This window comes from Carassius auratus, unplaced genomic scaffold (genome assembly GCF_003368295.1).
Source record: "Carassius auratus strain Wakin unplaced genomic scaffold, ASM336829v1 scaf_tig00002951, whole genome shotgun sequence".
NCBI lineage: Eukaryota > Metazoa > Chordata > Actinopteri > Cypriniformes > Cyprinidae > Carassius > Carassius auratus.
The window spans coordinates 148,106-160,548 of record NW_020523497.1 but is presented as its reverse complement, the minus strand read 5'-3'; the positions used below and the strand labels follow the sequence as shown (position 1 = coordinate 160,548).

Genomic DNA, 12,443 nt, shown 5'->3' with positions numbered 1-12,443 from the left:
GACTTCAAATTAAATAATTATATAATTATTATTATGATTTTTTTTTTTAAACAGGACAATAAGATGCTAGCTGTCGACACATTTTTCAACTCTTCAACACCCGCTTCATCACGTCTCATTGTTTTTCAGCATATCACTCATTTTCAGCATTTTAACAACGATGTGCTGAAGTCTGTTCCATTATGTTTTGTCCTGTGTGTACGCCCCCTCATTCCTTCACACATCTGCTTGCTCAACAGCAGCTCTAAGCTGAATTGACAGCGTAAATGCTGCTCTGGTCCGACTGAACAGACATGAAACAACGCTGAACCTCTCTCATGTGAATTTGTGTGTATTTAGCGCTACAACATCAAGCAAGGGTTCTGAGGAGACCAGCTCCGTTCCTCTCGTTCCTATCTAGTTCTGCTCAGCGTGATAAGTTCTGACGCATTTGAGGCGCAGAAGATCTGCCCTTTCGTGATATAATCTGTCGTTGATTGATGCCGTTCTAAACATTGTGTCTTAAGAGATGGGTGCTTCTTATTTTTAGTGATCCACTGTGAAGATCGCGCTGATGATAAGTCATTCCACTAATTGCTATGAAATTAGACTTTGCCATCTAAGCTGTAATTACTTCAAACGTGCTTTATATTCCTCTCAAGTTTACACCTCTTGCCCACTCAGCCTCCTTCGTCTGCATCTCCTCACCTCCCCGTACACCACTGAAAGCCTGACATCTCTCTCTTTCTGACGCGTTCGTGCAGCTGGCCGTAGTGCTGAAGCGGCACTTTGGAAACCCAGTGCACACCGCAGTCGTTGTAGCCGGGACGTTTATCGGATTGCGAGGGAGTGTCCTTGTGGGGACAGCGGCAGCGGTGCAGGCGAGATCCCGTCGATCAATGCGGCCCTGCATTTGCATTACAGTGCACGGTTAACTACAGATCTGAGCATCGATCCCATGTGCTAAAATGCACTCTACTGAGCCAGGCGTGGGGACCATGGAGAGCAGGATGAGAGGAGATGGAGCGGATCTGAGAAGAGAGATGCTAGATGATTTTGTGACTTAGACTCAAAGCCAGTTGGGGTTTCAGAATCCTTGGAGATCTGATGTTAGAAATGTGGAACACTTAAATTACTGGCCCCATTTACATCTCAGTGATGCCTACTGGGTATTCCTAAAGAACTAAAGCTCAACGTATACTTAAGGTTTAAAAGGGGTCATATGACATTGCTAAAATAACATTATTTTATGTATTTTGTGTAATTAAATGTGTTTATGCAGTTTAAGGTAAAAAAAATATATATTTTCCATATAATGTACATGATTGTTTCTCCTCTATTTCCCTCCTTTTTGAAACCAAAGCTCATCAGTCTGAAAAGCGAGGTGTATGCTGATTGGCCAGCTATCCAGTGTTTTGTGAATTCCTCAAGCGTGTGACATAAATGTTATGCCCCTTACCATACTGTGATGCCGTGTCCTTGCATGACGATATAAAACCAATAAAACCCATTATAAACAAGGTATTTGTTGCATCCAGTGGAGACAAAATTACTGATTATAAAGACTTATACTGTCTTTTTACATGTTGTGTTGCGTATCGTGCTGCATAAACCTAAAACCATGTCTGCATTTGTGAATCAATAAAAAACAAGCGCTACTCTACACTGCTCAAATCTTCCCACATCGTGACGTAGACATGTGGAGGGGTGTTAGAATGAGCTGTTTTAGGAGGGTGTGGATGACTCTTAACTTTTATAAGTTTAAACTTTTATTTGAGACTTTAGTCTTTGCAACTTTATAGATCTTCTTAATGCACCAAGAGCTTGTAACACTCCAAAGAGAAAGGAAAAATTGTAATCGCATCACATGACACCTTTAAGCAAACGTGCATACAATGCGTGTAACGTAAATTTCATCATCAGCGTAAGATGCATACAGCCACATTTTTTAACCATGTTAACTCTTTATGCTCAGCTCGCATATGTCATAATTTGTTTTTGCATTAATTTGGTGGCTCTGTCTATTGTTTCACAGTACAAAAAGAAACAGAGGAGGCAGAACAGCTATAAGATACTGAATAACAGAAATAGATGCCCGCATTGACGAGCATTTGTATGAATGTGTGTTTAGCAATACATGCAACTTTAGTTTAAACTCAATTTTAAGTATCGCTCAGAAAATTCTGGATAGAAAAAGTGACAAAATAGAAAATAAATGTTACTTTTAATAATACTTTTTAGTCAGTTATGTTTACAGTATTACCGTTATCAGAGCCGTTATCAGAGCTGCAAAAAAATAATGACTGTTTTCAATCGTGTTTCCAGAACAATCGGTTGCCATTGATTTGGTCAGCACATATTTATGACAACAAACAGATTATGAGATCACTTCCAAAAAGGTCTTAAGGGTACAATGGGACAAAGCAAATGCAATATTTAAAAAAATGCAATATAATTTATTAAATAAAATAAAGAATATTAAAATATTCTACAGTAGTTTGTAGAATACCAGCCTTTACAATCTCATACAATATGTAATAAATATTTTGTGGCTGCAATTTACTTTTACATGATTTCGAAAACATTCTGGATTATTTTTTTTATCTTGATGAAAGAAAACAGGAATAGATGGTCAACAAGCACCAAGACCAAGAATGCCTCTTGACAGTTCAGACTCACTAAATTAAAGAACACTCTTGGCAGACGAGTGCCCACGCCTGCAGGACGAGGGAGGAGAAACAGTCCTCACAAGATCCGTCATGCACACATTAATGAAAAAGATGTAAAAGTTGCCATTAACACTGTGCAGAATGTTAATGGATGGGAATTTGTGACTGATTTGTGGGGTGAGAATTTGTTATTTATGATGTGTGTGTGTTTGTTTAAGTAAGGGCGTGACCTTCGATGCTGTTATATGTGCATATATGTGTGTGCATTTAAAGAGCCACACAGATGGGAAATCAAAAATTACCTGTATTACAGTGTATGATGTAGCTGTCCATCAGTGTAAACAATGTGCAAAGTAATTAAACCAAAACGTACACGATTTATAAAGTTATTGGCTTCTAAAGTAAGGAGTCGACTCTGAATCGCTGAAACGAGTCGTTATAGATTTCAAATCTTTTGCCCATCTCTATGTATGTCACTAGGAGCACTTTGCATAATAATCTCCGCCTACCGTCTTGGAGAAACAAAGCTCTGACCTGCCCCACCCCCCCACACAGACGCTCTGGTTGGTGTGATAGCATCATGTCGAGGAGACTGTGTGTTTTTAATTGTAAAGGCAAGTTTGTTTTATCAGTATGTGTTCTGTCTGCAGCCTTTGTCTGCGCTGATCTTCATTTACAAACACGTCATTAAAATGAAGTTTAACTCCGTGAAAACTCAACGAAGAGACATGCGAGAGATATCTATAGAAAGATTGACATGTCTACTTTAAAACTAAACAAGTGCTGCCGAAAGATATTCTGTGATAAAGTAATCCATATGAAAACAACGCGATGTCTGTTTTTCATGTCTCCCTTCGTTATATCTAATGTGACCACGCCCCCGCGCTGAACGCGCTATTCAGATTCAAACTGAAGCGCGCGGCTTGAATACACCCAGACAGAAGAAAAAGCAGCGAGACTGTTCAAGTTTTTTATTTTACTGTTTGCTTCGCGGTGAGAGGAATAAGACATAATTCACCCCAAAAAGATGCTAACGCATTGTTTACCGTGAAGTTTTGTGCGGAACAACCAATCAAAACTGACTATGTTAGTTGACCAATCAGAATACAGTATGCTACCGAAAGGTGGGGTATAAGGAAACTGAATCTTTTGAACAGCTTCGCGTGAACCGTTTGGGGATCTCTGAGAATTGAGGTAATTTTAAAATAATATTTTGACAAAATGACAATGTTTTTTAACCTTGGATTGATTTAAACCTAATGTACATGACTTATAAACTGTGATAGGAAGCTTCGAATTTTCATCTTACTGGCTCTTTAAATAGTTCAAATGCCACCAGAGAGGCATAGATACATTTAAACAAAGTCACAAGTGACATTTTAACGTAAACCAATTAATCATGCCTTTGTTAGCAAGTGTCAATAATATTGCTGCAAGATTGAAATTCACCTCCATTAATACCACTGAACCAACAAGCAGTAAAAAATCAGTTACCCAGTGAACTTAACATTCTGGATATCATATTTCACAGTTTTAGGCCTGTTGGATTTTTTGGAAGTTCACAAAAAAATTATACTGATATATGTGTATTTTTTTTTAAACCTGTATGACTGATTTATTTCTGTGTAGAAATTTAGATCGGAACGTTCAAGCTGTTGTTTTCCATACAGTGAAAGTGAATAGGGACTGGAGCTTTCAAGTAATATTAACAACTTAAAATTCAGTGTCTTCATCCCAAAACTATTGTATGGCTTTTGAGGCCTTGGAATGTACTATGTAGGTTTTATGGATGACTTATGGTTCTTGTATGGTGCTTTTATGTTCTTTTTAGAGCTTCATGTTCTTTTTAAAGTCTCCATCCAGTTTCATTGTAAGAGATCATAGCAAACATTCTTGTATCTTTTTGTGTTCTGCGGAAGAAAGATATGGAATTATATGAAAGAAGGTTAATTTTTCATTGAACTATTTCCTTAATATGATTTAGGAGTGTGTATAGGACATATTGGCTTCCTCTGTTCCTCCATAGCGGATAATGCACTCCTGATTAAAGCAAACTTGCTCAGTTACCTGCCCAAAAATAGAGCTGCTCTCACCATGAGGGCATCCTGTGTGTATGTGTGTGTGTGTGAGAGAGAGATAGAGAGAGTTTGTCTACAAAAGATAAAGCCAGTGAGACTAAAACACTGAGTTTTAATCTATCCAGGGTGTTATATTTGTCTGAAAACTGCATATATAGTGTATGCATAGTGCATGTGATTAGCTAAACCGCATAAAACATCTTCTAAAAGTGGCTTACACACATACGCTGTTGTCTTGTGATCTCTGGCTTAATGGGGACTGGAGTCTTTTTCATGTTTCATTGTGTGTTACTTTTACCCACAGGCTTGCTAAGTGTGTCCCCCTCTCCGCTCCGTTTCCCCCCGCGCTCCACATTCCTGCCTCATGCACACAGCTTGTTTCCTGATATTGCACATTGTTTGGCAACTTCAAAAGGATCCATTTTAAACATGTGTCCATTTAAGACTGTACAGGAATCCATAGCGTCTGGTCCGCATTACGTCGGCCTGCTTAACTGTTCACATGTGGCAGCACTAATCAGAACATACATGTATTTACAGTGCAGACAGAGCACATACCTGCGGGGTGCGTAAATAAAGACACAAGCTGCTTTTGATAATCTGTGCATAAATGCTTCACTGTGTCAAACAGCAGTGCCGGCGATTGGATGAGTATTGTGTGTTCATTTCACAATGTTAGAATAGTATTATAAATGCATTGTCGTAGTTATTATTCCTCGACTTGACTTTTGTAATTAAAAGCAAAAACAATGTGACGTGTATTAAACTGATGAAAAATGACTGTAAAGATTTGTAATGCTAAAACAGATTTTTATATAGTATAAATGCTGAAGAAATTAATTCTGACAAAATGAACCATGGTTTAAACAAAAAGTATTTTGACATTTTCAACAATGAAAATAATAAATGTTTCTTGAGAATCGAATCAACATATTATATTGATTTCTAAATGATTTTATTGGATATTTTACCACTGTTTTCACAAAAAGCATAGTTCCAGAAAATAAAGAATAATACAAAAATGAGGGAAAAAATAAAAAAAGGATGATCAGATGATCAGGTATCTTTTTAATTTGTAAATTTAATTTTCTAGATTATCAAATAATTGGAAAAAATAATATTACGATACTACTATCCTACTACTAATAATTATTTCAGCAAAAACTGAATTTAATTAATTAAAATAAATATGGAAATGTATCAAAGTAAATCAAATGTGACATACTATGATATAAAGTTCATTTCTGTCTAATCTTAATCTACATATTTTATTTACAAAATGTATCTATGGTATCTTATGGTAGTTATTGTTAAATATATATGTGTGTGTGTGTGTGTGTGTAAATTGTATGAGTTCACATTGTTTTCATAATGAAATTATATTTTTAGGGTAGAATAGCTGTAATTATTTCAGTACAAATATACCAAAAATAATTGTAAAGTGCAGTGATCTGCTGTAGCTACGGTAGCTTGCAGTTAATGCAGTGAAAAAGAGGATGGTGGCCTGGAGTGTTTAACCTTAGCAGGAAGTTGACAGGGAGGCCAAACGCGGGGTCAGCGGTTAGCTCTGCTGACAGGAGACAAACTGAAGGGTCCAGGATACTAAAGAGTGTGTGAGACACACAATGCAATTGTGCCGTGGTGCAATAATGCACTTTGGGCACTTGTGTGTTACACTCATGTATTTCAATTGAATCTGTTGTTCTTTAATTACAAGCCAACAACATTAAGTAAACACTGTTCTGCAATGTGGACAAAACCCATCTACCTCTTCATTAAATGGTGATATGTTCTTCACTACTCCGTTTTGGCTCAGACAACCCAGTTTCCAGCCTGAATAAATAGTCATTCTACAGGCCAAACCATTAGTTTAATTGGAAAGGCCTTCAAAAGAGGAATGTTTCTAGCAAAATGACGGCCATCCGTGGCATCTTTTGATAGGACAAAAATCCACTCTCATAGCCCATCAATGATTTTCCACGTTTGCCTCGGCCTACGTCAAATTAGAGCGGAGCCGGTCGGTGTTGCTCATGAGAGTGAAGTGAAACGCTTGTAATTCAGTCACTTTGTGATCTGTCCTTAGTCACATTTCAAGTGAATGACTATAGAGCCTGTGAGTGTCTACGTGTGTTTGCACTCAACATATAATGTAATTGTAACTGAAAGAGCAGATGTAAGTCGTTTCAAAGCATTGTTTATTCAACTTTATGTCTGTACCCAACATTAGATGTGCTCTTCAAACATTAGCGATCGCAGAGCAATGGTATTGAATGTTTATGGTCACTCAGGAAATTGACCTGTTAGAGCATGAAGATTAGTGGCATATCATATCTAAACTTGATAGCGCTGAATTAAAAATGCATCTAGACAGCGCAGTGCAAAGTGTTAGCTATCACATTAAAAGGGGTTTTATTCGCGAATTTACCACTTCTTTCAACAAAGCTCATCCAAATGTCCATCAAGGTCCAAAAAAAGAACAACATTATCTAAAGATAATCATATATTGTGTCTTACGTTTATAAAATATTTAATTCACTACATGATCAAATAGTTGTAATAATAATAATAATAATAATAGTAATAATAAAAAATTCAGTAAAAGCAGAATTAATTTAATTAAAATTTATTTAATTTAATTACTATATTAAAGTAAAATTTGTCTTATGATGTAAGATTTTGGTCATATCCTAATGATTTTTTTGTTTACATATATTTTTTTATGGATAGTTGCATAGTGTGGATCATTTAATGTTTCACCTCCATCTCCTCAGCACAATATGAATGGAACTGTACACTGCTAAAAGGATCAAATGCATTTAATCAAGTCAAGCTGCTACAATCTGCCTAAAGCAAAAGCAGGGTCAGGGTGACCCTCCTGAATGAGCAAAAAGCATTGCAATTCCAAATGTGTGCGAAGGGATTAATTTAGCAATTTATCAATTCGCTGCAGCACTTTTTGGTATAAACAATGCACCATGTGGTATCGAATGCTTTGCAGCTGCCACTGGAAAAACTCAATAAGGTTACTGTGTTAATTGAACTTGTGAGTCTTAAGCCCCTGACCTGTGACCTTTCACCCCGGCCTTGTAAACAGTCCCTAATCCTGACCTTTTGCCCGGCTCTGTACCCTAGCTTTCAGTGTGTTGAACATGAAGTCGTGTAATCTGGTAAAATCATTACAGGCAATTCACTGTGCAGAACAGAGAGTTAAGAAAGAGTCACTTTAACTTTTCGGCTTTTATTTTGAAGGTTCCACAGGTAAAGAAAAAAAACTGAAATGTACAACAAAAACAGCAGCTGTGGTTGCCAGAACTTTATCGTAATGAATAAGTAGCAACAATTTAGATTTTACAGATTTAACTTAAATTTACACTTAAACCTGGATTTCATTAACTGATATAATGTTAATATACTAACCTAGTACCTTTATAATACACTGAGAACCGCCACCAAAAACACAGATGGTAATCAAAAAGCCACTTGATGAATCAAAACTCATCACAAGCATAGCTTTTCCCCAATATGAGGTAAATACTATTATATAGAAGGTGCATAGTGCCTTTCAGACAAATACAAGACACCATTTAATTAAATTTGAATTTAAGTAAATAAGGGAACTTATCTTTAATCAATCAACAGTTCTCTTGAGGTCTTTTACTATTAAAATGACATGAATTTTTTATTGTATGCTGTTGTGGTGTTAGCAATCATCATTGGTTAGGATCATGGGCTTTATTCCCAGGGAACATGCAAAGTGATAAATGCAGTGCACTCTCGTTTTAGATAAAAGTGTTTGGCAAATGCATTGGAATATAAGCTCATGGTGCATTAAGAGGGGTGTTTTTGTTACTTCATAAAGCCTTCCTCTGGAAAAATAGCTGCTGTCTGCTATATTTTCTCATGAGAACTTCAGAGACATTTTAATCTGTTCCAATCGTGTGTGGAAAAAAGTACACGGGTCAAAATAAAATGCTTCAACCAAAAGAGCCGGAGAAAGAAGCATCCCCAGTCTTCACACAGATGAAGCAGAGGACTTGTTAAATTTGGAAAAGACTGTTTGTAGGTACAAGAGCCACCGGCTCTTAGTGTTTACATCTTCCCATGACATTTTCCCTCCCTCCTCTGTTCTGAAACAGATTAGGGTGCGGGTTATTAAATAAATGAGAGTAACCCACTCTCGCCTCCTCTCTCTCTCTTTCTCTCGGCGGTGAGTGACAGTAATCCGCGGTGAGATGTCGAGCATCAGTGATAGAAGGTTTGTTCTGCATCTTGCCGACCCCTGTTCCTCCCGCCTCCTGCACGGATTCAGCAGGCAGGTTGATAATGTCAGAGAATTTAATCCGCGTACAGCTAAGTGCCAACCCTCGCTATTGTCTGAAGGCAAACCCCCCCACTCACACATCATCCCGTCCGCCGGGGTCCACAAAGTCCTCGTCGTCCACTAGTTGTGTCGGGTAGGAAGAAAGCCGATTGCTGTCAGCTTTGGCACTGAGAGTGATAGAATTACTGGAAGCAGATCTATTTTAATTGTGTGGGATCCCAACCTGGCGACTTTTACTTGAGAGAGCGTAGGAGAAGTGTGTGTGTGTTGAGGTCAAAAAGTGTGTGTGTTTGTCTGGGTAAAGGTTCAATGCATTTTGCTATCTAAATTGTTTGCTTTAAGTTGACGGTAAACGTAAAGTCATGTCGTCTGCAACGAGCCCATAATCAAGTGATAGTGAGCCACATTTTGTCCTAATCATTCAGTTCGTCTGAACACAAACATGAGATTGCACTTGATGCACTTAGAAGGGATAGTTCACTGAAAAATTACAATTCTGTCACCATTTACTACATTTTATGTTAATGTGGGTAACCAAACAGTTGACAGCCATTGAAAAATAGAAATGTACAAATAATAAGTTTTTTTCTTTTTTTGGGACAATCTTTTGCTTTTCTCATCTTGCGCATATAGATAAACTGATATATTTAATATTGTATTGTTATAAGCTTTGACTGATAACTGTATGCTCTCAGTCAAATTGGATGAATAGAAGTTTACAAGTAATTATTACATTTTCAGGACACTTTTTATATACACTTACTAACATTCATAAGTTTAAAAAAGTCTTTTGTTTTTAAAGAAATTAATTATTTTATTCAGCAACAATGCATTAAAATACTCAAAACGTAATAGTGAAAACATTTATAATGTTATAAAATATTTGTTTAAATGTTCTTTTTAACTTTCTATTTATCAAAGGCTCCTGAAAGTATTATAGTTCCCACAAAAATAATCAGCACAGCTTCTTTGAACATTGGTAATAAACAAAAATGTTTCTTGAGCACAAATCAGCATATTTATGACTTCTGAAGGAACATGTGACACTGAAGACTGGAGTAATGGTCCCTTCAAGGGAATGTTTATATATATATATATATATATATATATATATATATATATATATATATATATATATATATATATATAATATTATTATAATTGTTATTATTATTTTAATTATTATTTAATTTTTTTTACTATTTAAAAATTATAATTATTTTAAATTGTAATAAAATGTCACAATAATACTGTATATTTGATCAATAGACTTTAATATGGCCCCAAACTTTTAACAGTTTTAACAGTTATATTTTAGCAATCTAATTTGGAGATTATGCATCCATATTTTTTTTGTAGTAATATTACCTACAACCCTCTGGGTTTTATTTGTTATGTTTAATTATTATTTAATAATAATAATAATTATTATAACCCCAAGCCTGTTAATAAGGAGTTTTGTTTTAATGTCTGAAGTTGTTGAAGACAATAAAATGTAAGGAATGTGAGACCATGTTTTATATGTTTTTTTATATGTATAGACTTCAGAATTCTGTGCTCTGATAAATCATATCACAGAAAAGTAAAAAGGCTCGGTAATGATTTCACATTTACTTCAAAGATTCAAGTCTCACTTTGACAGAAAGAAATGCAACGCTTACAAGAGATGGATGGAGTGAGACTGATAAACAGGTGGAATGGAAAAAGAGATCAAACTTACTTAGATTGATACGAGTGTGTATTAAAGCAGCATGGGTAAAACATACCATCAATGTGTGTGTGTGTGTGTATACAAAGATAAGGAATCTCTCTGTCTGTTTTGTCTCACACACCGTTAACAGTCTGTCAGAGCGAGTCTCATTGCTGGGATGCTTTGAATCTATCACGTCTTAACTTAAGCGCAGTCAGGCACATTGTGTCCGGCGTCTCTGCTGCGGGTTAAAGCGAGAGCGTGCTGTTTATCAGAGAGCTGCTATTTTTAAGAGCCGTGCATTGAGTCGTATCTCAGTGAGCTGTCAAGTGACGACAACCTCTCCCTCCTCTTTCCCATCCCTCTCTCTCTCTCTCTGTGTCCATCCATTCCCCCCCGTGTGGTAAATCACCGGCTCATCATATGTTCAGTGAAGAGTCAATACAGAATCACAGAGATGCAGGGCTGGAAAAAAAAGAGGTGAGCGTGTGTTAAGAGAACGGATTAAACAGTGAATTCAGCTGGAACAGACATTCTGGAGGATGGATGATGTGTGTGTGTGTGTGTGTGTGTCTTCCTAATTCACTCAACACAAAAAAAATTATGAATATAATCTTGAAAATGTGGACCTGTTTTGTGCTCAGAAGGTTCACGTGTACTGTAACCTGTGCACTTTGATTGCATTTTCTGCATTAGTTGTGGAATGGAGGTCGGTGGACGTGTAGAACTCTCTGAATGTCGTACATACTAATTCTGTGTAAATCCGCAGAGGTTTCCACGCAGGCCCGCTGTTTAGCAGCATGTGTCAGGGCCTTGTGTGTCATTTAGAAATAAAGATCATCTCACCGGACGTTCATATTGTTATGGATATTCATACACACACAGGCTCCCGTGTGCAATCCAATGATGTGCTCGTGTCATGCGTTCCTCGGAAGTGATTGATGGCTGAAGATAATGGCTCGCAAACAAACTCTCCCTCCCCCACTCGCCCGGCCGCCCACCATGAATAAGGCAACACCTCTCTCTCGCTCCGCTCCCTCTCGCTCTCGGAGCAGACAGCAGGGGGGAAGACATCTGACATTTATTCAATACCATCAGTAGCTCTGTAGTGGCACTGCTGAGAGAAGGAGGGAAGCTTTTTGATCGGCGGTTACTTAAGCTAAAAGCTACGTGGTGTCAGACAGAGGCAGAATCGAAAGAAATCCACGAGAGGAGATTTTTCTTCAGGAGATGTGCTGTTTTTTTTTTTTCTGGGCCGTACCGGTTCCTTGCGCACAGCCGCACCGAGTTTTTTAATAAAAGCTGTAAGCGGAGGAATTCTCTCAGTTAATAACGCAGAACAAAAGCAACATTGTGAGGGCCGGACAGCATGTGTATATGTGAGTATGCGTGCGAAAGAGACCATGCCACATAGAAGGGACTCTGTCGTTCTGAGCGTTTGACCTTTCTCTGGTGGCGTTCCAGGAGCCGGCATTTTAGAAAAGCACACCTTTGTTTACTGTCATTAGCCGATATAAGGTCATCTGTTAGGGCGCCCCCTCGACAAACACAATTCAGAATTTATTAATCCAATTTAGGTAAAGAGACAGGCCTCTAATTTTCCTAAATTACCTTAATATACTTGAGGTGGATACTGAACGCGTGCAAACATAGCAACAAGCAAAGTTAATTTACTGTACCAACACACAAACCTTTCTTATGTTTAT

The 12,443-nt window shown here is 37.3% G+C and overlaps 1 protein-coding gene across 4 annotated transcripts in view; it reads left to right on the top strand.

The window, feature by feature from the left end:
- LOC113070059 (dachshund homolog 2-like) overlaps positions 1-12,443 on the top strand; it is a 159,617-nt gene that overhangs the window by 39,722 nt on the left and 107,452 nt on the right. The window lies entirely within an intron of this gene.